The sequence below is a fragment of the Tursiops truncatus genome, chromosome 3 (genome assembly GCF_011762595.2).
Source record: "Tursiops truncatus isolate mTurTru1 chromosome 3, mTurTru1.mat.Y, whole genome shotgun sequence".
Classification (NCBI taxonomy): Eukaryota; Metazoa; Chordata; class Mammalia; order Artiodactyla; family Delphinidae; genus Tursiops; species Tursiops truncatus.
In genome coordinates, this window is record NC_047036.1 from 126,184,465 (window position 1) to 126,210,640 (window position 26,176).

At 53.3% G+C, this 26,176-nt stretch overlaps 1 protein-coding gene and 1 long non-coding RNA gene across 9 annotated transcripts in view; one reads left to right on the top strand and one right to left on the bottom strand.

The window, feature by feature from the left end:
- Positions 1–2,888: 2,888 nt before the first annotated feature.
- On the bottom strand, positions 2,889–14,579 carry LOC109548196 (uncharacterized). Of its 4 annotated transcripts, XR_002174235.3 has the most exons (5): positions 14,341–14,579; positions 13,896–13,969; positions 6,789–6,990; positions 5,798–5,832; positions 2,889–5,088 (listed from the first exon to the last, which is right to left on the bottom strand). It is a non-coding gene; the product is annotated as an uncharacterized lncRNA (long non-coding RNA). The 4 variants fall into 4 exon arrangements; XR_012330914.1 differs by lacking the exon at positions 13,896–13,969 and having other exon boundaries at positions 2,890–5,088; positions 14,341–14,577; XR_012330915.1 differs by lacking the exons at positions 13,896–13,969; positions 14,341–14,579 and adding an exon at positions 12,470–12,580 and having other exon boundaries at positions 2,890–5,088.
- NDST1 (N-deacetylase and N-sulfotransferase 1) overlaps positions 12,591–26,176 on the top strand; it is a 71,173-nt gene continuing 57,587 nt past the window's right edge. Inside the window, exons 1-2 of one of the 5 annotated variants that reach the window (XM_033853454.2) lie at positions 13,041–13,175; positions 14,152–14,346. The gene's annotated coding sequence lies outside the window, so the exon portion shown is untranslated. Of the gene's footprint in view, positions 12,731–13,016; positions 13,176–13,507; positions 13,542–14,151; positions 14,347–26,176 lie in introns of those variants that run through there. The other 4 variants (XM_033853453.2, XM_019924729.3, XM_019924727.3 and 1 more) reach the window with 4 other exon arrangements.

Sequence of the window (26,176 nt, forward strand, 5' to 3'; positions counted from 1 at the left end):
CCAGTCCCTGGATTCCCAGCCCTGAGTTCTTGTCCTCACACTGGAAAGTCTGCCTGGGAGTGAACCTCAGGGTCAAGGTCTGAGGTTGGGCAAGGAAGAGGAAGGTCCACAGCTGGGGCAGGGGAGGGGGAGGATAAGCTAAAGGAAAACAAAGGAGCTGGAGCCCAAGTACCAGGTGGCCTTACTTCCTGCCTCCCTCTGGGCAGGAAGTAGCCAGAAAGCTGTGAGAATTAATCTCTGACAAAGGACCGGGGTGACAGTCTTGGAGTGGGTAGAGCTCCCACTTCATCTCCCACATACACCCCCAAAGGCTGATTTGCGGGAGCCTCCGAAACCCATGGGAAGCCCTGAACAGCACCAGCACTAGCCCGGGAAGGGGAGCGCCCTCCGTGACGGAAGTCCTGGCCAGAGGAGCCTGGAAGGGAGAGCTAAAGGGGTCCTCGGCCATCCGCAAGTGAAAACCATGGGGTCTGGGGGCAGGAAGGCTGGCTCCACGTCTAGGTGCTACGGCAAACCAGCAATGTGACCACGGGGTTACTTAGCCTCTCTGTGCCTCAGTTTCCTCATCTGAAACATGGGGATAATAGTCACACCTCAGAGTGTTGCTGGGAGAACTAGGTGCTCTTAAGGTTCTTAACAAAGCGTGACACATAGTGAATGCTTCAGAAAGGTTAGTTATTATTAAGGGCTTTAAAAAATGAGGCTACCCTGTGAGCTGTGACAGAATCTGTCAGATCTCCGGAGAGACTAGTTCAAAGCCTTCCCCTATATTTTGCTATATTCTTGGCTGGCAAAAATCATTCATTCATTTCCTTATTCAAAAAATATTTATGGAGCATTTTTATGACAGCGAAGTATGGCAGATGGGGGCCCCCAAAACTGATCAGTTCTTGGAAGGGCATTTGAGCAAGAACTAACTATGGGCTTAGTTGATGTACACTCAGACGCCCACTGCCCTGGAGATGGGTATCAGCCAGTTCCCCCGGAGAGAGCCCAGCTGAAGTCACAGACACGAGATCACAGAGCTACTACGTAGCAGTGCTGGGACTCAACCCAGGTCCACCTCACTCCAAAGCTGATGCCTTTCCAAATCAGGATTCCAGGGCTACCTTCCTGCGGCACGCCCCTACCTCCCACCTCCGCGCCTCCACGTTGGCAGAACCAGATCCCTAGAGGCCAAAGGTCGGACTGTTTTCTGCGGCCCGTTGTAGCAGGATTTTTGTCATTTCCTCTCTGGTTCTCCTGACCACGCAGAACAACCTTGGGGCTTTCCTCCGAGGGGAAACCCAGCCTGGGAGCAGCCCAGCCTGGAAAATATGGCTACGGGTAACTGCTGACCTTTGTCTCCTCAGCTGCAGAGCGTCTGGGTGCCTGGGAGTGGAGCAGGATGGGGGGGCGGGGGTGGGGTGGGTGTACTCCCTGAATGGGTGCTGAGCCAATGATTCCCCAGGGGCCTAGACCCAGCCTCCCTCTGGCTCTATAGTCCGAGACAGGTCATAGCCCCACTCTGGGCCTCAGTTTCCCCACCTGTGAAATGTGGGACAGTAACAAAACTCCAGCACCAGGTCCTCTGCATGGCCTTCGTGCTGGGAGTTGATGGGCTGACGGCACACCCTCCCTCCCACCTTTCCTCTTGGGCTCTCATGAGGTTAAATGGGACTGTGGCTGTGAAAGGACTTTGAAATAGAGGACAGAACTGGATACCAGCAGATGCAGAAGCTGATTGATGTCAACCGAGACCCTCCCCACCCAGCTCCAGCTTCTGCCTCACCCAGACTCCTGCCTGTGCCCCAGTGCCCATACTCGGGACCCTTTGTAGGGCCTACGGGCCTGCTGCAGCGGGAGCCTGGGAAGAGCCTGGTTGGAAGCAGGACACTCCGGGCCTTGCACAAGCATCCCGAAGCCAAGAAGTCACCCGCCTGGATAAACCCCTGTGGGGCCTTCCAGCAGCCTCGCTAACACCCTGCCATTCCAGGTTTGCGTCTTGACTTTCCCCACAGGCAGAGGTGGAACCGGGAGTTTGAGAGTAGGAAGAGGAGGCCCATGGCTAAGCAGGAGGCATCCTTCTGGCAGATCACAACACTCGACTTATGCCTGGGGGGGAAATCTCTTCTGCTTTTGGGCCTCACTTTCCCCATCTGCATTGTTGAGGCTATATCACAGGACCACTCTGAACCTTCTGAGGTGCAATGGGTGGGTCTCTGGGCCCTAGGCTCGAGCAGATGGAGACTAGGTCCATCCTCAGGGGCTTCCATCTGGGATTTGAACCACACTCCCCAGCTCCATCTGCTCCAGCAGCCTCCCCAGATGCTCTCCAGAGTGGACAGAAACCAAGGCTGGGGGGCCGGGTCACGCCCCCTCCCCAGGAGGACTCAAAGGCAGGAGTCCCACTGCCAGGCTTGTGTGCACGGATGGAGAAATGACGAGCCGGAGGGATGGTGGGAGAGGCAGCTCCACGTGGAGAGGCCAGTGCCCTGGCACGCCCACCCCTCTAACACCGGCTGGGCCAGATGGTGGAGGCAGCTGAGGGGAGGGTTCCTTGCTCCCCTCTCCCCCGACCCAGGGGCTTTGAAGGGGCCTAGATTTCTTTCCACACAAAAGACATGTGGGGAGAAGCCTTCTCCATACGCAGACTTGGGGCAACATTTTAATCTGGTGGAATCGCAGTTGTAGCATTATAGAACGTGAGTACGCTGCAGAATTCTAGAATCTCAGAGGCACAGCATCCCAGAATTTCAGACAAGTGAGTCATAGATTTTAGGTTTCCAAACGGTGCCATCCAACACTGTAGCCACTAACCACATGTGGTTATTGAGCCTTTGATATGTGACTACTCTGAATGGGATGGGCCGTACATGTAAAATACACAGTGGACAGTGGATTTTGAAGACTTGGTACAAAAGAAAGAATTTTAAACATCTCATTAATAATTTCTTTATATTAATTACACAGTGGACAGTGTAAAATACAAAGTGGACAGTGGATTTTGAAGACCTGGTATAAAAGAAAGAATTTTAAACATCTCATTAATAATTTCTTTATATTAATTACATGTCAAAATGATAATATTTTAAATATATTGGGTTCAATACAATGTATTACTAAAATGAATCTCACTTTTTTTTTTTTTGCTTTTAAAACATGGCTACTGGAAAATTTTTAATTTCATGTATTTCATTTCAGAATTTTAAATAGAATTTTAGAACCAGATTTCCAGATCTTTATATTGCTAGCTGACTTTGAGTCTTAGACACTAACTCTCAGAGCCTAAAAGAATCTGAGAAGAATCCTGATCCTTCTCCCACCCAGTGCAAGGATCCTCTAGCCCACCCTGACCAGCACTGACCAGCCTCTGCCTACCCCTTCCCCCCACCTTCCCCGTGGAGAACTCACTGCCGCCGTGGCTGCTGGGCTTTTGGAATGGTTAGAGTTCCTGGGTGTCGAGTGGGATCTGCTTCCTGCAGCTTCTTCCACCCTCATGGTTGGTTCCCAGAGCATCTTCCAGGGCCTCCCAGAACAGGTCTGCATCCTTCTCCCCATGAAAGGTGTGGAGTCTGAGTCCTGCCCCTCCCTCCTCTCCCCCCAGGCCACTGTTCTACAGGCTGCAGGGTCTACCTCGACACCTGTTCCTACAGGTGAGTTTCAGGGAGCCTCTGCTCCAGATGGCCCTCTCTGCTTCCCCATTCCTCAGCAGAACTGTTCCTGGGACGGACCCCAGTGACAGAGTGAGGATCCTTCCAGCCTCTCCCAGTTTGTAGAGTATTCTGTTTGTCTGTCTGGGTAACTGGCCTGCACTGCGTGGTCTCTGAGCCCCACCCTGTTCCCAGCTCTAGGAAGATGTGTGATGGGTGACTCCAGGTGCTAGGATGTGGGGTGACACAGGAATCAGCAGGTTGATTTAGGGTGCTTCAAATCTGCCTGTAGAATGCTGTTTTCAATTTTAAGAGATTGTGGGGAGGAAGAAGGAAGAGGCTTTCCTACTGACAGAGTCAGGAATTCCAAGGCAGTACTAAGTGGCAATGACTCACTCAGAGCACCTCAGCAATTCAGAGGAGGAAGATCAGAGGTCAGTCAGGGAAGGCGTCCTAGAGGAAGTGGGACTGGAGCTGGGACTTGAAGGAAAGGAGAGGGTAGTTAGAGTTGTGAAGAGGTGGAGAGGAGGGTATTCTGGGCAGAAGGAATGCTGGGCACACGTGGCCGGTACCCAGGCCTTGAGGGTCCCAGGCTGCCTGGAGTAGAGGGGTAAGAGGGCGGGCGGTAGGGCTGTGAGGGTGGGCTCAGCTGGCTGAGGGCAGCCTGGGAGTTGGCCTCTGGGGAGGGGTGTGTATGTACAATAGAGGGGGAACTCCAGTGAGCTATAGGGGAGTGCTGGATAAAACAACAGTAACAACTATAGCTATGCCAGGCATGGTGCTAAGTGGTTTCCTAATATTTCCTTTAATCTTCTCAATAACCCTACGATGTAAGTACTATTATCCCCATTCTACAAATAAACAATTGAAGCCACGTTAAGTGACAGTAAGTGAAGGCTGACCTTGGATTTCCACACAGAATAGTCTGGCTCCAGAGCTCTTAAGCACTGGAAGGAGGGCAGGTTGGGGGAAAGGGAGGTGTGTGGGGTGAGTGGTGTGTGCAGTGGATGGGTGAATGCGTGTGACCATGTTGTGTGTGAATGGGGGGCGGTATCCCTGCCATTTCCCTCCTGCCCCCTCCCGCAACCCCAGCTCCATCTCAGGACAGACCCAGCCCAGACAGGTCTGTGTGAAGAGGAGGCCTTGGAATGATAAGAATTTCCATGCCTGTTGGAGCAGATAGCCCCAGACAAGAGTCTGGCCACCATGCCAGTTCCAGAGCCAACTTCCCACTGGGGTCAACACTGCCCTTCCCCCCATACGCTGGCACATCTCCAAGGACCCAGGAATGATGTCTAGACTTGACCCTGGGCATCCTTGCCTTACTGGTGCCCCCTTCTTCTCAGCTTCTGATGCACACACAGCTGGGCAATGGGGAAGGGTCGTCGTAGCTCGGCTGCCTCACTGGTGATGGGGGCAGACCCCTGTTCCTCTCTGGGCCTCAGTGTCTCCATATCTGTAAAAAGGCAGTTTGGATTAGTTCAGGAATCATAAACGAAGATGACAAGGTAGCCCAGGAGGAGAATGCAAACGAATGAGGGAGGCTGGGTATGTGTAAGGAGTGCAGGGACCCAGGAGAACCGGACAACAACCTCCAGACCAGGTGGCCTGGCCCAGCCTCCCTGCTTCACTTGCCAGAGGTGCTGGGACCCTGAGCCACATTTTCTTTAACTAGAAAGTGGGGGTTGTGGTGCCCACCCCCCACCCCATGGGAGTGGTGAGAATTAACTGGAATAATTGATGGGAATCTTGAGAAGAAATGTCCCCCCCTGCCTTTGATGAATGTAATCTTTTGATCTGAGTCATGTTAAAAGGATTTAGCTCCAAGCTCATACAGCTCAATATCAAAAAAACAAACAATCCAATTTAAAAATGGGCAGAAGATCTAAATAGGCATTTCTCCAAAGATGACATACAGATGGTCGACAGGCACATGAAAAGATGCTCATCATCACTAATTATTAGAGAAATGCAAATCAAAGCCACAGTGAGGGATCACCTCACACCAGTCAGAATGGCCATCATCAAAAAGTCTACAAATAACAAATGCTGCAGAGGGTGTGGAGAAAAGGGAACACTCCTACACTGTTGGTGGGAATGTAAATTGGTGAAGCCACTATGGAAAACAGTATAGAGGTTCCTTAAAAAACTAAAAAAAAAGTTACCATATAATCCAGCAATCTCACTCCTGGGTATATATCTGGAAACAATGAAAACTCTAAATTAAAAAAGATACATGCACACCAATGTTCATAGCAGCACTATTTACAATAGCCAAGACATGGAAGCAACCTAAGTGTCCATCAACAGATGACTGGATAAAGAAAGTGTGGTATATATGCACAATGGAATATTACTCAGCCATAAAAAAGAATGAAAGAATGCCATTTGCAGCAACATGGATGGACCTAGAGATTATCATACTAAGAGAAGTCAGAAAGAGAAAGACAAATGCCATATGATATCACTTATATGTGGAATCTAAAAGAATAATACAAATGAATCTGTATACAAAACAGAAATAGACTCACAGACATAGAAAACAAATTTATGGTTACCAAAGGAGAAGGTGGGGGAAGGATAAATTAGGAGTATAGGATTAACACATACACGCTACTATACATAAAATATATAAGCAACAAGAATTTACTGTATAGCTCAGGGAACCATATTCAATATTATTCTTATAATAACCTACAATGGAATATAATCTGAAAAATAATATATAACGGAATCACTTTGCTATACACCTGAAACTAACACAATATTGTAAATCAACTTTACTTCAATTTTTTAAAAAAGGAGTTAGCTCCTGGTGGTCAAGTGAAGAAATTGAAGAATGAGGAGGCCAGATAGTGGAGGAGTGGATGAGAAATGGCTTGGGGGTGAGGGCAAGGCCAGTGCTGAGCTCCTCTGGAGAGGTTTGGGAAGGAACAGTTCCGCCGCCGCCCTTAGCTTCTGCCCTCACATGAAGAGGGTTCTGCTCCCAGATTAGCAGGCTGGAACTGAGCCCCGGACCCTGCCTTGCCCTCAGAGGACTTTGAGCCTATTGTGGTAGCGTCATTTAGAGACCACACACGCTTGTATTTTTCTTTCGCCAGGTTGTAATTAGTGCATCACAATCAACACAGTAAAAAGGGAAATTAACCGATTTACATTTGTTTGCAGAAGCTATTATCTTCTCTGTGTGAGGATTCCAAAGATCTTTCACCCTTCATCTCCGTTCTCTTGGTCAAGTTGAACCTTCCAGGGACTTGGAAGAAGGAGGCGGTGGTCTGAAATGGTGTTTAGCTGCAGCTCGGCTCTCTGATCAGCTGAGGGGATCTCCCACGGTTTGGCCAAACCTCCATTTTCTCACCTTTGGGGGTGGAAAATCATCATCAAATGGGGGTGAAAAAGCCTCCACTGTGAAAAATCCTCAGGACTGCTGTGGAGTCCCCGGGAATTGGTTTACAGAATTGGGAAATGCTTTAGAAAACACAGGAAGAGTGCTGCACGTGCAAGGGATTGTGCTAGCTGAGTCCTTGGCCCAGGCAGCTCCTGGGAGTGAGGAATGGGCTGGGGAAGGCGGGACACACATCCTTGGGTGGGTTCTGCCTGAAACAGGAAACCTGGCCCCAGAGACGGGACTGCTTTGGAAACCAGCTGCAAGTGCTCTTCAGACAGCAGCAGCGTAGATGAAAGTGGGGGTGCAACAGGGAAGGGTGGGCGAACCCTGTGGAAGCGGGGGACTAGGGCACAGAACCCAGGTGGTCCTGCACAGTTTGGAGGCTCACTGCCCCCGGGCACTGGGAGGTGCGGTAATAGTGCTAAGAACTTAACCTTCGAGTTAGGTGGGGCTGGATTCGAAACCTCCTCTGCCACGCCTGTCTGGGTGACCTTGGGAAAGTTGCTTCACCTCTCTGAGCTACAACTCTCTGGGCTGCTCAATAACAAATGGCGGAAAGCAGGTAGTATGCACCAGAGTAAGTAATTAATTGCTGTTAATTACTCCCATCCCCCACCTCAGACAGTCTTTGGTTGCTTTTCAGAACAGTTTATATCCATTGTCCATCTGAAGCATGGATAACCTGCCCATTTCACAGATTTTTCTCCTTCATTTGCTTAACAGATATCAAGGTCTGCCAGAAAGCAAATAGTCCCTGTCCTTGAAGAACTGCGTGTGTGTGCGTGTGTGTGTGTGTGTGTGTGTGTGTGTGTGTGAGAGAGAGAGAGAGAGAGAGAGAGAGAGAGGGGAGAGAGGAGAGAGGAAACTGTTACACCATGTGGTCAATGCTGTAATTACGGTGACCATGTTCTCCAAACCACAAATCAGGTCACATGGTCTGACAGAGGCTATTTTCTGCCTCCACTGAAGTCCAAACCGTGAAATCACATGTAGTTACACATTCATTGAATCACCTTTTACTTTTTTAAGAAGCAAATGACATGAAATTTGGGTTCTCTGTGACAAATCCCACCATAGTCCCAGAAAATCACTAGAGCCGTGACGAAGTCCCATAGAGAGCCCTGGCAGGAACCGGAAGACTTCCCAGAGGAGGTGCTGCTTAAGTGGGGCCTTGAAGGCTGAATAGGAGGTCTCCAGGCAGGGAAAGAGGGGGTGATCTTAATGCCCTTGGGACAGGACCTACCCTTCCTGCTCTGTTATAGACAACCCTGCTAGGACCTGGCGGTAGGGGCTAAAGTAGGCAACAGTGTCTGTTTTCATTTACTTTTCACTTTCCTGTCCCAAAGACCTCCTGGGAAGCAGAATTGTTTCAGGCCAGTATAACAACATGGTTACATTGCGTCATATCTTCTGGTGCATTTACATGTTTGTCTCTGCAGTAGACCATACATTCCTTGAGGACAGGGCCCACATCTGTCATGTTCATCTCTATGTCCCTCTACTTTTCCTCCCCCACCAGGATGGTGTGAGGAAGACTATAGGAGAGGTACTAATCAATGTCAAATGACTAAATGAATGAAGTACCATGGATGGGCATGTTGTAGGGAGGCAGTGTTCTTTGTTTTGTGATGAATCTGTTGACTTTCATTTTATCTGTTTAGTTAGCAAATATGTGCTGGTTGCCTGCCCTGTGACTATAGCTCTGTGTGGGGTTCCAGAGCTCAGCTGTGTCTGAGACAAATGTGGTCCTGCTCACACACAGCTTACACTCTAGAGAGAGGCAGCCGACAAGTAACTACAAGGATGATGAAGAGGGATTGTGACATGTAGACCAGGAAGTGGTCTGGGTTAGGGACAGAGGAAAAGCCCCAGGAGGAAATGAAATTTAACCTGATACCCCAAAAATAAAAATTAACCATTTAGCTAACATTTTAATAGTGCTTATCATGTGACAGACACCACTCTGAGGGCTTTACATGTTTAACTCATTTAATTCTCACGATTGTCCTAGGAAGTACAGACTGTTATCCCATTTTAGAGATGAACATAGAAAGTTTGAAAAACTGGCCCACCGGGACTTCCCTGGTGGCAAAGAATCCGCCTGCCAGTGCAGGGGACATGGGTTCAAGCCCTGGTCCAGGAAGATCCCATATGCCGCGGGGCAACAAAGCCCGTGCGCCACAACTATTGAGCCTGCGCTCTAGAGCCTGCAAGCCACGACTACTGAGCCCCCATGCCACAACTAATGAAGCCTGCACACCTAGAGCCCGTGCTCTGCAACAAGGGAAGCCACCTCAATGAGAGGCCCACGCACCGCAACAAAGAGTAGTCCCCACTCGCCACAACTAGAGAAAGCCTGCCTGCAGCAACGAAGACCCAACGAGCCAAAAAAAAAAGATAAATAAATTTATTTAAAAAAAAAAAAAAACTGGCCCACGGTCACACAGCTTGTAAGTGGCAGAGCCAGCATTCAAACCCAGGTAGTCCACACTCTGAACGAGGAATTAGTCAGGTAAAGGGGAAGGCCAGGCATACCACTTAGGACAAGAGGTAAGGCTGGACAACAAGGTGGGGAATTTATCCTGAGAGCAATGGGAAGGCTTTGGTGGCTTTAAGTAAGAAATGGGCATGATTAGGTTGCATTAGAAGAGGCAAAGTGCGGGGGGAGGGAGAGCAGTGAAGGGGCTGTTAACACGGGCTGAGGCAGAGACAAGATGTTGGATTGGACTAGGGTGGTAGTGATGAAGAGGAAGGGATGGGGTTGGGTTAGAGCAGAAAACTGGAGGCGGAACCAGTGGCCCTGGCTCATGGATGGGATGTGGGGACAGGGGCTGGTGACAGATTTCTGGACTGGACACGTGAACTGGACACATAGGAGGAGGGAGAGAAGCGGGTTTGGGTGGATGCAGGTTTGGAAGTTCAGCCTTTGGTTTACAGAGTTGGATAAAGGGGACCTTGGGGCAGCCAAGGAGCATGTCAAGTGGCCAGTGGGGAGGACACTGGACTGAGGAGGGGGTGTGGGCAGGGGAAGTTACCAGCACAAAGAAGGGCCCCAAAGCTCTGGGAGGTGTGGGTGGGTCCTGAGGGGGTGGAGGAGCAGGGCACCTCGACAATCTTCCTCAGAACCTCCCAGGGTATGGTTAGAAATGCGAGTCCTCAGCTTCACCTAGACCCATGGAGGCCAATGCCCAGGGTGGAGCCTGGGCCTTGCCTTTTTGCAGGCTTTCTGGGTAACAGTGAGCTGGAGGGCCTTGGGCCCAACTTGGTGAACGGTAACTGAAGATTTGAAAAGAGTAGGAAGAGCTGTCGGTGATGGGGAGTCACCCCAGCTCACAGCTGTCCCCCCTCCCCCCTGCCAATGCTCGGGACCTGCAACTCCATTGGTGAGATACTGGCTTTCGCTCAGCTTGGGCAGGAGAATAGCTCCGTGACCTGACTGGCCTCCATCCCTCTCTACCCTCCCATAGCATCGCTCTTATTACCTCCCTCACCTACTTATAGCCTTCTCACTCCACCTGGCCCTCAGGATAATGTCCTTTCCTTTGGGCCCCTCAGAGAAGGTCACCCATAAACTGCTCCTAACTCACCTCTCCAGTTTTCTTGCTCATTCTTTCCTTCCTGCTTCCTCTACCCTTCCCCCCACCCCCCTCCATGCAACACTCAGCTTTTCCTGAACGCTTTCCATGTGGCCTGTAACAGGTTGTTCCTTGTACCAGGAATGTCCGTATCCCCGCCCTGATCCCCTCCGGTCCCTCCAGATCCTGCTCAGAGGCTGCCTCCCCCCAAAGTTCCCTTGTTCTGCTCCCCTCTTATTGTAGGCCATAGCACTTGCCCTGGGTCTCCCCAGCAGGCCCTCAGCTCAGCCAGCCTCCGGACACAGGGAGGGACATGCAGATCACCTCCAAACACACCCCGACACTTCTTGAGAGTGCAGACCCATGTCTCTTTCAACCCTGTTACCAAGAACACAGTGTCTGGCACAGGGAAGATGCTACAGGACCTCATGTGGATGAAAATAAGATTCTAGGGGCTTGTTTAACCTGCCCAAGACCCAGACAGTATTCAAGAACTTTAGATCATTGACCACAGGAACGTAGATTATAAAAGAGAATTTGCTAGTGGATGTTGCTTTCCCTGGCTAAATTGGTGGCATGGCTGGAGTGTGCACTAGGAAGTCACAAGCCTATCTTTGAACATCAGTGTGGGCCTGTGATCACCACCCTTAGGCTTAGTCCTACTGACTACACTCCATGCAAAACTGTCACATGGGCATGACTGGGAGTCCAGAGCCTGGTCCCATTCCCCAGCATCAACCTTGCTCAGGCCTCAGCGTCTTTCCTCCTCCGAGACATGAATGGGCTGGCTGAAACCCCTTCCCCCCTCCCCCCAGCACAGGAGGTTACCCGTTAGGGGAATTGGGATGATTCTGTCCTATTTTCGTATGTCAAGCTTGGCTTTTCTACCTCTCTTGGCTCTGCTTTGGTTGCTCATATTTTTTTTTAAGCTTTGCTCCTACAATTAGGTAATCTCGAGCCTCTGAAGGTCCTTCGGAAACCACCGATCCATTGTTTTCCAAATTTGCTAGTCTCACCCCAGGCCCACAGAGTCGGGATCTCTAGGGTGGCCTGGTGATCTACATCATTAGCAAGCTCCTTATGGCTCACTAATCAACCAATCAACTAATGACCCAGTCCCTCATTACAGGCAGGCTCATGGATGGTAAAAAGCCCCACCTGGAACAGTCAGATCTGAGTGCAGGCTGGGGCTCTCAGCCACTTCAGAGACTCCCAGAAATCATTTTGTGTTTCTGGGCCTCGCTGTTCTCATCTGTGTAATGACGATGACCAGTGTAATCTTGCCTAATTTGCAGGGTCCTTGAGATGGTTGCACTGGGGGTGGGAAACTGAGGCGCAGTGGGAGAAGAGATTTGCACAATGTCATCAACCTCTTCATTTGCCTGTTATGTGCCAGGCGCTGGGAATTCAGCTGGGAACAACTTGTTGGGGGAGATGACATTCTAGTAAACAATGCAACCAGTAAGTGAACCAGATAATCACGAAAAAGGAAATAAAGGGGTTTTCGAGAGTAAGGGCAAAGGGGTAGGTGGGGCTGGGAAGGACTGCCCAGAAGGGGTCACTCCAGCAGAGACCTGGCTGTTGGGGAGCCGTCTGAGGAGGCCCTGGAGGGTTGTCATCGGCCCAGTGTTCGTAGAGCCAGGAGGCCCCCTCGGGCCAGCCAGGGCGCTCCCGGCGGGCGCGGGTCTTTGTCTCTCTCGGTCTCTCTGCAGCCTCTCCGACCCCCAGTGCTGTTCCCTCTTTGACCCCCGAATAACTTGTTGGCTTCCCCCGGGCTTTGTTTCCCCAGAGTCACCGCCTCCCGGACTCCCGGCAGCCGCCTCGGGCCCTCGTGGGTCCCGCATCTGACACCCCCTCCGGCCCCCACCCCCTACCCGCTCTGAGACTGGGGTCAAAGGCAGCCTGCGTCACGTGGTCGCCGAGCAGCACCGAATCGGCCGGGAGAGCCGAGGGAGAATCCGGGTGGAAGCCGAGAAATCCAGCTCCGATAGCAGCGCCCGGTCCCGCCCCGGCCCCCGCCCCGGGGTGCGCGCCGCACGCCAGCCGGCCGCTCGGGCCTGTGGAGCAGATCTCCGGCCGGCACCCACGCTCCATCACGGGATCGAACCCCGCTCCCTCCGCTGACATTCGGGGAGGTAGGCGCCAGGGACGGAGTGGGTAAGGGGAGACAGGCTGGGGGCCCCTTGGCGCGCGGGTTCGCCCCTCTGTGCTCCGCGGGCCCGCGGTGAGCGAGGCGGCGCGCCCCAACTTGCAGTCTAAAGGGAGACCCCCACCTCCCACCGCGGGATGAGGGGGGAGGGTGCGCGCTGCCTCAGCACAGTGCCGGGGACTGGGACTGGGGGCTGGGCACCGAGAGGGAGGGGGAGGGGGAGGGGGAGGAGAGCGGGCGGGAGGCGGGGCGGGCGGCGGCAACGCCGGCTGCGGCGTGGAGCGTGGGTGGGAGCTGCGGGAGGCGGACGCGAAGGGGTTAAGCCTGGCCCGGGCCACTGCCTGGCAGCGCACACACAGCCCAGGGGACCCAGGCGTCCGGCAGCTCGCCGGGAGTGCCCCCTGCCCCGGGTGGCGCCCCAGCCGTGGCAGGTAAGAGGCTGAGAGGGCCGGGGCGGGCCAGTCCCCTGTCGCCGAGCCTGCGGGGCCCGAGCCGAGCTGGGCGTGCAGGCCGCGCGGGGCCCAAGCGGCCGCCGGCGCAAGTTTGGTGCGGGCGGGCGCCGGGCGGGCTCGGAGAGTCTGCCGGGCCCCGCGCAACCGGGTGGGAGGACAAAGGGGTGGGGGAGCGGGCGGGGGCCGGGGGCAGGCCGGGGTGCCGGTGAGGGCAGCGCGGCAGCTGTAGGTCACGGATAATGTCACTCACGAGGAATGCCCCCTCCCCCTCCTCTACTCCCGAACAGGGGAAACTTTTGTCTGGCGAGGGACGGGGTTAGAGGCTAGGTCCCCGCTTCGGAAAGGGTAAGGCAGCCGGACCGGTTTTCTGTGGGCTGTGATCGGCCTGGTCTCTAACTCCCCTTCTCCCTCAGGTTCTCGGGAGCAACTATACCCCTGCTTTGAACGCTGCCCTTTAACACCCTGGGACGGGGTAGGAGGGGGCGTACGTGGACGCGTGGGCTCTGGGACAGACTGGGAAATTGGCTCTTTCCCAGATTTAAGCACGCGGGTCAGCTAGGAGCCGTGCCAGGCCCAGGGGATACAGAATCCCACCATCACACCCGGGTGCTGTAAAACCGCCCCCACCCCCAACCCCTGCCCCAGAGCGTTTGGAATGGCCTGCGGCATTACTGTCCCTGGTTTGAGGTTCAGACTGACCTGGATGTCTGTCACTTCCCAGCTCTGTAGCCTTGGGCTGGTTCCTTACCTTCCCCTAGCCTCAGTTTCCTCACCTGTAAAATGGGCAAAGTATAGAATCAGCCAGAATAAGGATGAAATGAGAACCTGTGGTACCTTAGTAAATGGTGGCATGTTTATATTCAACAAGTATTTGTTGCATGTGTACTATATGTCAGGCCCTGGGCCAATTGCTTTAGATACATTATCTCATTTAATTCTCCCATGTTACTATTAGCAGCATTTTACAGCGGGGCAGAGGCACAGAATCCTAAAGGTCGCACAGCTGTGATGTGGTGGAACTTGGATTTGACTCCCCTCCCCCAGCCTGAGTCTCAACTACAAGGCTTTATAAGATCCTGCTGTGACCGAGCTCATTTTCCATTGAAATCATGAGGACACAGGCCGCTCTTCCCTTTACCCTTACCCTCAGGTGATGCTCCTTCTGTCTGGTACTGGTGTGGGCTGAGGTCTTGTGCCCTGGCTCTTGTTATTGTGGGCAGCTGGAGCCCAGGCCTGGAGCTCCGTTAAGGGTCCAAGTTCTGTTGCTGGCTGGGTCCGTGGTAGGAACGCTTTCATAGTATGGGTGGTGCAGGGAGGAGTGCTCCCTGGCTCTGGCTGGGGACAGCTGGTGGCTTTGTCAACAGGCCTCTCCCCAGCACCCAGGGGACCGAAGAGCCTTTCTACTCCATCCAGACCAGGTCACTTTCAGATCAGCAGGGGGCAGAGGTAGGGCCAGGAGTGGAGCCCGTGGGGTGATGGGATTTATATTGCAGGTGTCCTCTTGTTTGACTCATCAGCAGGGTCCTCATTGCGAAAGTAATGCCCCAGCCCCAAGGGTCCTTGAGAGCAGTAATGAAGGGTGGACTCTGAGCACATGTCTCAGTTGCAGAATCCTTATGGAAAATGCATGCGTGTGTGGGTTTCTGAGCCTAGGGCATGCATTTTCCATGTAAATAGCCCAGGAGTGAATGTGGGGTGGCCCAGACTTTCACTCACCTTAGTGCCCTGTGCTGGCCTAGCCTTTTGGTGGGGGTACCATCCCATGACTGTGGGTCAGGCTCTGAGCGGGGGCCTTGAATAATTTCTAAAAAAATGGAAAACAAATTGCTAGTTAGTGAATGATATCTTAAAACAATGGAGTGGGAGCAGATAGCGAAAAAAAGTCCTGGGGAGAGGAAAGTTTGTGCATTACTCTTCTAACTTCTCCGAGGGCTGTGCCAGCACTGCTTCTGGAATTTGCAGTGTCCGTAGGCTTTTCCTGGGCCCTGAGGATAGGGGGTCCTCCTGGGCTGACGGTTCACTGCCAGCTGGTAGGAACAAGAGTGGAAATTCCACTACTTAGCTAGACTTTAAGGGGGCCCAGAAGTGTGGGGGATTGAGTGGAGGGGCTGAAAAGATTCCTGAGGGATGGGGATGACCCTAGGCGTGTGGTCAGACTCTCCTTGAGATCAGAGCAAGAGAATCAACAGGTGAAGGGAGGAGGAGCCAGCAAGAATGAAAAGATGGGTAGTGAGTCTCCTATCACAAGGGGTATACAAAGAACAGTTTTACAATCACAAGTTGAGAATGTGGTTAAGAATATGAAATCATAGGCTGGGGGTTGACCTAGGGGCCAACTGAGAGACCTGCACGTGAGACACTTAGAAATGGACTCTGGTCTTAGCAGCCCAGAGCTTTCTCTGCCCTGGGCTTTGGGCCTGCTTGACCCATCTTCTGCACTTTGGTGTCAAAGCCAGGCCTGCGAGTCCCTAGAGACTGGGCAGACTTCTGCTGGCTTGGAATTTGGTTTTGGGTATGGCTTGAAATATCTGGACTGTTTGGAGGACTTGGACATTCTTTACTTGGAACGTTAGGGTAATTTGTTAAATATGTATGGAAAATGTCTGTGGACGGGGGTGACTGGGAAATGAAATGAGGTGAGATGCTCCTGCTTTCTGGCTGGAGAGGCCGCTAATCTGACAGGTGAGGGAAGGCAAGGATCAAGTGATGGCGAAGAGGCAGGATGTGATCAGTGATAGACGGGCTTTGGAAGGTCAGTGGAGGGGAAAAGCTCTTCTGGTAGTTTATGTCGACAGGGCTTCCTGGGGGAGGAAGTGTTTGTGAGGGTGCAGGCAGTGGGAAAGGGGGCTGTGGGAGGCAAGATGGGGTCGTGGGGAGCTTGCAGTGTCCTCCTCGGGGGTTTGGATTTCAGTCTGTGGCTGGTGGAGAGGACAGAGGGTTGTAAGCAGCTCGTTGAGTCGATGCCTGTTACTGTGTCTTGTGCCAGGCTCCTTACAGATGCTCCATTGAGATCTCACAATACCCCGCAAAGTAGCTGCTGCTGGCCACCCCCAGCCCCACCCCATTTTCAGATGAGGAAGTGGAGGCTCCGAGGGGTCGAGTCACTTACAGAACTGTAAGTGAACAGGCTTGAACAGTTTCTGCCCTGTCGTGCTGCTCCTCTCAGGGGTCATTTGGCCAAAGGTGGTGCCAAGACTGGCAGGGTTGAGACCAGCTCAGAGATGATGCTAATTGTGGTCTTGCAGAAAGTTGAACAAAGGTCTGACTCAGGCCATGGGACTGAGAGGGAAGGAGAGGGAGGCTGCAGGACTTTGTAGGTATCTTGGGGATAGGGTCATCACAGGTGGTCTAGGGTTTGGGGAAGGACCCTTAAGTGGCAGTGTCACTGCTTTCAATTCCCTGCAGGGCTGTCTACTGGCAGAGGGCATAGTCTTGTCCTGTGTGGCTCTCAAGGGCAGAGACAGCACCAAGGGTGACAGTGAAGCTAACGGGAATTAAGTGCCTGGGGAGGCAGCAAGGTCCCCATTGCTGACAGTATATGCAAAGAGGCCAGAGAGTTAGGGTGCCGGAGGCATGTACCGGAGGGTCATGGCTGGGTGACCTCTCTCAGTTCCCTTTTCACCCGAGAATCTTAGGGTGGTGCTCGGCCCACTTCTACTCCGTTTTTCTCATAGCTTTTCATAGCTGCCCCTTCTAGAAGTTCCCCTGCAGCGCTCTGCCTGGGAGAGCCCTTGCCCCATGGAAAACACTCAGCCCAGCTGACCTTTGAGGGGCTCCTCAGAATTTCTGGATCAGCCACCAAAGTCTGGGTTGCCAGGGACTGTGGTTTCACAGAGGACTGGAACCTTCTGCTTTCGTTTCTCAGTCTGTGAAATGGGTTCAGTCTCTCGTTCCTCAAATGTGAGGAAACAAGGCTGAATCACGGGTCAGGATGAATCAGTAGGGGCTGGAGGAAAGGGCTGATGGATTTGAAAGTGAGGAGTGGGAGGGGTGGGGTGCGTGGGCTGGGGGGGCAGGGCTGTCCCCCTCCTTCCCCTCATTAGAGGGTAAAGCCGGGCCTCCCGGCCTGAGGGGTCACAAGCCAAGGTGCTTTCTCCTGCGTGTGGGGCTGGCACAAAGCTCTGTCCATCAGCTTCAGCTTGGAGGTTGGGAACTTCGAGGAAGGGCTGGATGTAGATGTCTTGGACTGTGTGGCCTCAGGGCTAAAGCCAGTCTGTCACCCAAGGAGTTACAGAGGGGCCTGAAGCTCTTATCTTGATGGAGGGTTTGTGTCAAGTTGCCTCCTGGCCCTTTTTATTCCTACCTGTTTTATTTGTTGATACAGATTGGATTAGTCTAATTTTAAAATGTGCATTGCAAATGAGCATTTATTTATTTGAGGCCAAGGCGTGGGAGGTGGCCTGCTCTGTGACCACAGTGCCTCACCTCCCAGTGCCCCTCACCCACTGCCACTTTTCCCTCCCTGTGTGCGCCTACCCCCTCCTGCCTCCACATTTCTGCTCACAGTGAGGGTGCTGCCCCCCAGTCACTTCCCCTCACCCACCCCAAAATCCCCCCCCAGCCCAGCTCCAGCGTGACCTCTTCCTAATTCCGCAGAGCTCGCGCTGCCTGCTCCCTGCTTTCCATGTGCACAGTCTGTTATCTGGGCCTCTTCAGGGCCCTTCACACACCTGGTCTTGAATTCCGGTTCTCATCTCCTCCAGGCTCTGTGCTCTGGAGGCAGTGGCTGTGGGCAGCATTGCAGAGCGGAGTCAGAAGTCCTGGCTTCACATCCCAGCTCTGCCACCATTAACTGTGGGATCCTGATCAAAGTACCTAAATCTCTCTGGGCATCGTTTTCCTCAGCTGCAGAGTGAGGATAGTAACAGTCCTGTTTTGCTGGGGAGATTGAGCAGATCAGTGCCTGACCCGCTGTAAGAACCCAGTAAGTGGGAGCTTTTCAAAGCTAACAATGGTTGTCATAATTACTGTTTATACCTAGGAGATGATCTATCCTTTTAGAGATAGAGGGAAGAATCTCTGGAGTCTGAGTTTCTAAACTTTCTGTCTAATGACTTGAGGCTTGTATGGATGAGGAAACTGAGGCCTGGAGAGAAAGGGCAATTTGCCTAGGGTGTGGGACCTGCCCGTCTTATCCTGGAAGCCTGGCAGGATTTCCTCTCTCGGTTACACCTGTTTTTCCTCTTCTCTTCTTTCATCAAGGTTAAGGTGCTCAAGTTCTGTAGTGCCAGCCTCCTCCCTGGTGGCCACGTTGAGTGGTGTCTAAAACTTGGGCCAGTTAAGTTGGCCTGGCTGGCAGGCCTTGTGACTGCCCTCGAGACCAGGGACCCATACCCTAGACTGTGGACACTGTGGAGGCTGCAGCCTCCAGAGACCTCCTGCTCAGCCTCCCTGGGCCCCAGGAAGGGGGAGAGGACGGTGGCAGGGAGAGGTGCCCTGGGCTAGATCTCACTCAAGGTGGGTGACTAGGACACAGATAGAGAAGAGGCTGGGAACTAGGCTCTGGGGCTGGATGATCTGGGTTCAAATCTCTGATGGGCCACTTCGTACTTATGGGACCTTGGGCAAGCTGTTTTTAGTTTCTTCATCTGTACAAGGGGGATAATAATTGTCCCCATCTCACAGCATTTAGAAAGAAAATGCAGGGAAGGTGCTTAACTACAAACCCAGTCCATGTTAGTTATGGTTATTGTTGTAGTTGATGATGTAGTTAATGACTAAGAAGCTTATTTTAATCCTCCCAACAGCAGTAGGGAGACGGGCAGTGTTACCACCCCCTTTTAGCAGATACGGTGACTAAGTCCCGGCAAGGCGGACGGCTCGGCCTGGAGAGGTTCAGACTCGGGGGACTGCCATCGGGGTCTGGTGATTTCGAGGGTCTGCTCTGGTCGGATGAAACTGACTTGTGTGAGGCACTGGGAACGAGGAAACAGAGCTGGCCAGGATGGAAGGGATTGTGTCCGGAGGTGTGGGGCAGAATCCTGGTGCTCACGCGGTTGAGCAGTGGTGGGGAGCCGAGGTCTGGTCCGCGAGGCGTAGCTTGGATTCTCCTCACCTGTGGGCTGACCGAGGACCGGCCTGTCCGGGCAGGTCCGGGCTGTCGGTCGCTGGAGGTTTGCTGTGGTTATTGCTCAGCCACTGCTGGTTTATGCTGCGTGCCCAGGCAGAGGCCAGGTGAGGAGAAATGAGTGTCATTGCAGGGCCTTCACTCAGGCTGCACCCTCTGCCCAGGTCCCCGCCCTCCTCTCCTCACACCTGGCAGCTCCTGCTTGTGCGTTTACAGGACTGTTAGCATCACCTGTTCACAGAAGCGCTCCCTGATTCACCTGCAGGTTAAGTCAGTGGTTCTCAAGGTTGGTCTCTGGATTAGTAACGTCGGCATTACCTGGGAACTTATTAGAAACACAGATTATCTAGCCCCACCCCAGATCTACTAAATCAGAAACTGGGCGGGGTGGCGGGGGTGAGGAGGAGGACCGAACAAGCTGTTGAAGTTCTTCAGGTGATTCCAGTGCATGCTAAACATCCACAAACACTTGGTTAGGTAATAAAAAAAAAATTGATGCTTCTTTCTTTGGGCTCTTAACGTATTCAGACACCAGCAAAGGTCGGGGACCCAAAGGAAAGCCCAGTTTCTCTCTACCCTGTCTTCAAAGAGCCACCATCTTATAACAGCTTCTCCTGCCCAGGAAACGATCTTGTGCCACAGTGATGGGGTTCCGTTGAACAGAACCCCAACATGGTTACAGGAGACAGTGCTGGGGCCACTTAAAGAAGGTGGGATTGGGGGACTCGAAGGTGGGAGGCTTTGTGGGTGGCAAGGATGGGTGCCGGGAACAAGCTGGCTGTGTTCTAGGGTTGGGGCCAGGGCTGGGGTCAGAGAGTGGGTCCTGCCTCAGAGAAGGGTGTGTGCTGGGGCCGGGGGTATGTGCATGCATGTGTGATTACAGTGTCCAGAAGTGGTCCAAGAGGGCCAAGGGGCCTTAGCTGTCACCAGCCCAGTGGTTTTAAGCATCTCAGTAATTTAATAATGGTGATCATATAATTGCTGCTCAATTTGTGGAGAGCTTGTCCGTGCTGGATAAGCACTTCCATGTAATCTTATCTGGAGTAATCCCCAAAGTAATCTTACGAGGTCAATATCATTATTGGCCCCATTTTATAGATGAAAATACTGAGGGCACACAGGCATAAGGAGGTAGAATCTAGGAATCCTTGAGGGGTGCTTGGAAACATGATCCCATTGGAAGAAGGGCGGTGGACGGTTGTCTTGGAGTGTTTGGGTAGCAGGCTTTATAAAGCTGCAGAAATATATATTCTATCAAATGAGTAAATTGGGCCTTACCGTGGGGGGTGATGGGATTGTGTTGGGATGGTTAGGGCTCAGGCCTCCAAGTTGGGGCCTCCACTGCAGACACCGTCATTCTCCTCTTATGGATGGACCATTTGAGGCACAAAGAGGCACAGTGCTGACTTCAGGGTCCCACAGGGCAAGAGATGGAATCGGAGAGAAAAAACCAGGGTCTTCTCTGGTTCTCGCAGGAGAGGTGGGGTGTCAAGATCAGTGCCCAGTGTCCACCCTGCACTCCTCTTCCGCCTCAGTGTCTCCAGGGTACGGTCCAGGAGCCCAAGGGCTTTCCTGACACAGTGCAGGAGCCCCTTCATCTCTCAGCGGGGAACAGAGGCCCAGAGAGGAGCAGGGACTCGCACAGGGCCACACACCGCGTCACGATTGGGACCAGACACAGAGCTGTCTCTGTTCTGACCAGGGAAGGGTTTGTTTCCTGAAAACTGTCCCTGTCCCCCACCCCTCCTTTGGCAGGCTGGGTAGCTGTAGCCCTCAGAGTGGCCCAGACCAGTGCTGGGGGTAGAGATGGGTGTGTCCGGGGGAGAGAGCTGCCGAGGAGGGTGGGGCAGCATCCAGGAGAAAGAACACCAAGAAGCCCAGACCCCAGACGGAAACCAAATGTATTTTCTAGGTCCTGAGAGGATATCTGGAACAATGGAAGTAGAATGGGGGAAGTCAGACTATAAAAAGGGCTTCTCGATATCCTTACAAAAAAAGAAAGTAGAGTCTTTAGGTTTGACTTTTGTTTCTCTGAAGGATGTTTATGTAACTTCCTGAAAGCAGGATCCCAGGGCTCTGTGAAGTTTCTCAGATGCTGTTGTTTATAGACTCAGGGCTGTGGAGCTGGGAAAGACTTGATAGGGTAGTCTTCCCACTTTACAGTTGGTGAAACTGAGGCTCTGAGAGGTGCGGTGAGGAGGCTGCTGCCTGAGGCTGCACAGTGAGGCACAGAAGACTTGGGATGGGAGCCTGGGTCTTGCGGTGCCTTTTAAGGGGCGGTTGTCTCGACTTACTGTTCCCGTGGCCTTGGCTGGCCTGGAGGCTCGCGGGGACCGTGGAGGGTCCCCTGTTGGAAACACTCAGAGCTGCTAGAGTCAGGACAAGGCCAGGTCCAGTCTGCGGTGAGGTGTGCCCATTGGATGGTGACCTGCATGGTGGGGAAGCATGGTGGTATGCTTGGTGATGCCACCCCCGTCCAGATGCTGGGGCCCAGCTGTGCACTGTCTGCCCAGCAGCTGGGAGCTGAGAGTCACACCCAGTGGGTGCAGAGGCGGGGACTATTGTATATCGTGATTCATTCTGTCCTCCTAGCCCTGAAGGGATGACTAGGCCCTGAGCCCTGATAAGTGCCCACGCCTGTGGACTAAAGTGGCCAACCGTTTGGGCTCCAAGTTCAGACATGAGGAGACCAGAGAACCTGGGGGAGTGCTCTTCCTCTGCTACCTCCTATCTCTGGAGTATTCCACGATCTGGACCCATCTGTTCTCACTAGTGCAGGGGTATGTAAGCCCCTAAAATCTTCTGCAACATTTTGTGGGCATTTCCGTGGATTCTTTTTCTGCAGAGAACATCTGTAGGTCTCATCAGGCTGTCGGAGGGCTGGGTGTCACCCAAAGTGCTGATGGGAGGGCAGGGGGCCGAATGCATGCTCTACAGCCTTGAGAGAAGGCTGCTGGAGAGGCAGTATGGTTCTAGTCGAAAGTAGCGTGGTGGCAGTGTAGTGTCTTGGTTCAGAGTATGGTCTTGGAGGCCACTGTTGGCTTCTCTAAACTGGCTCTTCCTCTAAGCCAGCTCCTGTGGGACCTTGGATAAGTTACTGTGTCTGTGCATCAATTTCCCCATCCGTAAAATGGGAAAAATAAGAATAGTTATCTCACAGTGTTATAGGCTTTCAAATAAGATAATGTGTTTAAAGAATTTATCCTGGTGCCTGGTACAAAGTAACCACTTGGTTAAAGTTTGCTATTATTATCAGTTTCAGCTTGGCTGCTAATTTGCTGTGTGATCCTGTTAAGTGTCTTATCTTGGGGTCTTAGTCTCCACCTGCAGCTCTGTTGGGCTTTTCAGGAGCTGCAGGGCGAGGTTGGAGAATAGGGGAGGGAGGAGGAACCTTCCTCATCCCCCGGCTCCCCAGCCCAGGCCCTCACTGGTGCCTTGAACATAGCTTTGTCCTAAGGCAAGATTATGTAACCAGTGGGGCCCGGCCAGGCAGGACATGATTCTCAACCTCGTTTTGTCCTCCATTGTCTCTTCCTCTCCCTTCCCCCCACAGGGCTATTGCATTAGCTGACCTGTTCCCCAAGCTCCAGGGATGAAATTGAACCCGTGCTATTCTGCCACCAATTGATTTAGTCTGGAGGTTTGCTGGGCAAGCGGCCCCTCCCCTGGCTACCTGGGGACAGACAGAGCTGATGCCTCTGTGCCTGCTTTGGGGGTGGAGACCGGACCCCCTTTTTAGGGGGATAGGCAGGCTATAAGCTGGGGGGTGGCACCCTTGACCCATGGCCCCTATGGCTTGAATGGGTACCCTCCCCCACCATGACTCCCTCCCCACGAGTGACCTACCCATCCTTGCAGCCCAGCGCCAAGCCTCCTCTCCCAGAAAGCCTTCCCTGGTACCCTGGCTGCAGGGAAGTCTCATCTCCTGAGCTTTGCATTCTATTCTCTTTAAGAAAACAAAGGCCACAGACTGGCAGGCCACATCCGCCCCACGGGCAGCTTTTACTTGACCCATGCCCAATCTTGAGCTAGTTGCTAACGGGAGATTTTACGTAAGAATCCCAACTTCTGGCTTCAAAAATGAGAAGATCATACAACTTTGAGTGTAGTGCTCCAGTGGCCACTACTGGAGATGAAGCACGTAAGCTCCTCTTTGCCCCACTCCCCCGCCCGCACACTTATACAGTCTTTCTAGCCCCCAGGTGTCTGAATTTTGACCCCATCCTGTAGGCACGGCCAGCTTTCTCTCCTGCGCCGTGGTGTGGCCCCCCGTCTGTCTGCTCTGTGGGCTCTTTGGTGGTGGTGGTGGGGGTCTGACTCATCTCTGTGTCCCTCGAAGCCTTGTGCTCAGGCTCAGGACTGTGTACACAGCAGGAGCACAATAAGTGCTTCCTTTATGAATGAAGGCGGGGCATTGCTACTCCTCACCAGCTGTGAAGATTCCATTTAATGGAAGCCTCTGGATCAGCCTGTCCCATGGCCAGAGAGTCCTCCTCCCAGATAAGCTGTGGCTGCTTAGCCACTGACCCAGGCAGCTTCTTAAGCTGCGGATAAACAGTCACTCAGAGGGTTGTCCCCGCGGTGCGGTATAAGCAAGGAGAGGGACGTTTCTCCTGAAGCTGTCCCCACGTTTCACTCTCCCAGGGGGCTTGGAGGAGCTTGCGGGGAGAGGGAGGCTGGGATCAGCAGCCTTCAGGTGGCATCGAGTGCAGACCTCGGCATCCTGGGGAGACAGCGGGATGGGGGGAAGGATCAGCTCAGGTGTTCCGTGGACTAGGCTTCCCCTCCTTCAGGCCTTTCTCTGCTGTATTCTGCTCCTAGAGTGTGTGCTTTAGCCACCAGCTTCTTTGTCCAGCTATCTATCTGTCCAAGGCGTATTTCACTCTTTTAATTGAAATCCGAACCTTCCCTAGAGGCCGGCTAAGCTATCTCCTCCTTGAAGAGGTCTTAGCTGAGAGGTCACAATTGTGCTGGGGACAAGAAAAACCTGGGAAGCTTGTAGAAAGAAAAAAAGCATGCAGGTTTCTGGCCCCCATCTTTGATTCCTTCAGGGTACAGTGTCCCCCTCCCTAGAAGATTCAGACGCAAGGGTCTGTGGACACGCTTTGAGGACCCTGCCTTAGCTCAGGGAGGCCAGGGCTGGTAGGGAGGACCCCTGAATGGCAGCTGTGTGACATCGCCTACCCCTTTCCCTCTGCGGGCTTCTCTCTTACCCTGGGTGCACTCATACGCTGGGCTCCTCCTGTTGGTTGTGGCTGAAAGCGTCTGGTGAGCCATCCTTGGACGGGATGACGGGGGATCCGGGCAGGTGCCAGTGTCTGGGCAGGGCCCACAGAGATTTCACATTGTTCAGCTAACAGCTCAGAAGAGGAATGCCCTGATGTCAGGGCACGAGGCAGGCTGGAAGCCCCGGTCTGAGTGGGCAGGGTCTGTGCCCAACGAGGTTGGAGGACTGGCCTGGGCTGCCCAGTGACCTGGCCACAGGCTGAGGGGCACCTTGATGTGTGATCCTGTGTCAGGCAGGCTGAGGCTTCAAGCACAAGCCTATACAAGCCATTTACAGAAGGGTAAACCAAGGTACATGGAGGGAGGGACTGCCCCCGTGTCACACGTGAGTGTGTGGAAAGCCGGGCTTGGACCCCAGATCTTCTGACTCCTGGGCAAGAACCCACTCCTCTGTCCTCACCTCACTCTGCAGGGTCGGTCCCAGATCTCCCAGCTGGGACAGTCTGCTTGTCTGTGACAGCCTTGAGGCTTGGGCCTGGAAAAGTGAAGCCACCATCGTCACAGCCACCCTGGAGGCATGAAACCGGTTGGGTGTGCAAATTACCTCTCAAACATCCTCCATCCCATTTTTTTTTTTTTTTTTCCTTAAACTGTCTCTGATGGGCCGGCTGCCTCTGTGCCCGTTTCCGCCTGGCACTGGGCTTCACGCTCTTTATTCTGAGAACAAAGCTTCCTTCTGACAGTCCTCCTGCCGACAACGGGAAAAGGGCAGGCATGGCACGGGGCCTCCCTCCTCCGCCTCCTCTAGCTGGGAGCATGGGGCAGACTTTGTCAGATGCTGGACCCCAGCAGCACTGGTGGGCTGGGAGGGAGCCCAGCTGCAGCCCAGTCCATGTTCCCGCTGGGGCTGGAGCCGCCCTGTGGGCCCAGCTGTCAGACCCAAAAGTGGCCAAAGTGGTGGGCAAGGGTATCGGACAGGGACCGGCGTAAGTCCTGTTCTGGTCCAAGCAGTTACTTGTCCCAGGACTGTTCATGTGACAGCCATCAAGATTCCAGCTGGCACAGGTGGAGTTTCATTTCCGCCTCCAGGCAACCCTGGTCTCCTAGGGGACTGCAGAAACTAAAAGGTGCTCAGATGAGGGCAGCCATAGTCCCTCATCCAACACATTTTTATTGAGCATCTACTTTGTTCCAGGCACTTTTCTGGGCACTGGGACACAGCAGTGAACAAAACAGCCCAGTCCCTGTTTTGGACTTGGGGGTGACACTCTGGCAGTGGGAGAGAGTCAACAAACCAAAGAATACTAGCTACCTGTCAACTGGCAAGAAGTACCTGCCACAAAAATAAAGCTGGGTTGGGGGTGGACAGTGTGACTTAAGGGAGTGGCGCTGCTGTGTTGGGGGTCATGGAAAGTCTCTGGTAAGGGGACAGGAGACTCCAGGAGGGGAGCTAGGGAGCCACGGGGTATGTGGGGAAGAGCATTCCAGGCAGAGGGAACAGCAACGCAAGGCTTTGAGGCAAGAGGGGGCAGGGTGTGCTCGAGGAGCAGCAGCAAGGAGGCTGGTGTGGCAGGGGCGGAAGAATAAGAGCCGTCCTGGGAGGAGATGTGGCCAGAGGGAGTCTGCCCGGGGCGGAGGGGATTGCCTAGGGCCTCCTGCCCTTCGAGAGGACTTCGCCGTTTGGTCT